This window comes from Lottia gigantea, assembly GCF_000327385.1.
Source record: "Lottia gigantea unplaced genomic scaffold LOTGIsca_2112, whole genome shotgun sequence".
NCBI classification, from domain to species: Eukaryota; Metazoa; Mollusca; class Gastropoda; family Lottiidae; genus Lottia; species Lottia gigantea.
The window spans coordinates 1-1,269 of record NW_008708469.1 but is presented as its reverse complement, the minus strand read 5'-3'; positions in this window follow the sequence as shown (position 1 = coordinate 1,269).

The window sequence follows — 1,269 nt, the reverse complement described above, 5'->3', positions numbered from 1 at the left end:
GGTGTGATAAATACTGAGCGTATTCCTACAGGTGAAACAACATATCAGTTGGAAGGATATGGATTTATATTAAAAATAAAAGTTTTTTCATATATAAGTGGAAACGTTAAAAACATATTTGATGATACAGGAAACTTTAATTTCCGAGGTAAATCTCTAATTGAAATTCTTTTTCCTGTAAAAGTTAAAATCGATTCAATCTTCTTCTCTCATCCATCTAACTATTTTAACGCTCGTAAGATTTTCGAATTTATCAAAGATGGTGAATATGTTGAAAATAAAGATGTGGAAGTTAATGATGAAAACAACAAGCCTAATCATATGTATGAAATTAAAACAAATGGAAAATATATAGACACCTTTAGATTGTCAATAATACCAGACAATGACAACGATATAGATGTAGTATAGAGATTAATATTGAAAAAAAAATTTACAGTTCATCTAAATAAGATTAATGATTCGAAAGAAGAAATATCATTAGCATCTGTAAAGGTTACTATTTATACACCCGAAGTAATGATAACAGATAAACGAAAATAATAGGAGGAGGTATAGAGATTAAAGGGTTCCCTATTGTAAATATTGAACAATATCCATCTTTTTCTTTATCAGAAATTCACTTAATTTAATGTCTGAAAAATGGAACTCGAAAGTAAACAACAATATATGATAGACAAACAAAACTAGTTAAAAGTAAAACTAGAACAATATAATAAATGTAAGAAAAGATGGATTAGAGTTGATTCTGTTTTCAAAACACTGAGTGTACTTCTAACAGTAGGAACAACAGTTGCAACGGCTGTAACTGGTGGATTAATGGTTCCAGTACTTGTCCCAACTGTATTAGCAACAATTACTGCTATTCAAACTTCATCTTGTGGGTTGATTGCTATAAGTTATACATCAAAACAGAAATCTTATTATAAAAAGAAAACAGAAATCTTAAATGCCCATCTTAATAAATTATTTATATTTTTCGAAAGATCAAGAGAAGATAAGAACATAACCATTAAAGAATTAGAAGAATTCAATGAAATTCTAGAAAAATTTGAGATGGAAATATCAGCAATAGATGGCTCACCTGCTGCGGCCAGACCAGTAAATATTAAAGGTAGGAAAGGTAAAAATCCACCTTCCTTTACACTCTTGTCAATTCTTTCCAAATCTATATCATCACGGACTTTACAATGTTTATATTTATCAATAATTTTTTTAGATATTTTAATCCTTTTACCATTGTATGTTATTGTAGTTGGTGATTCCGTT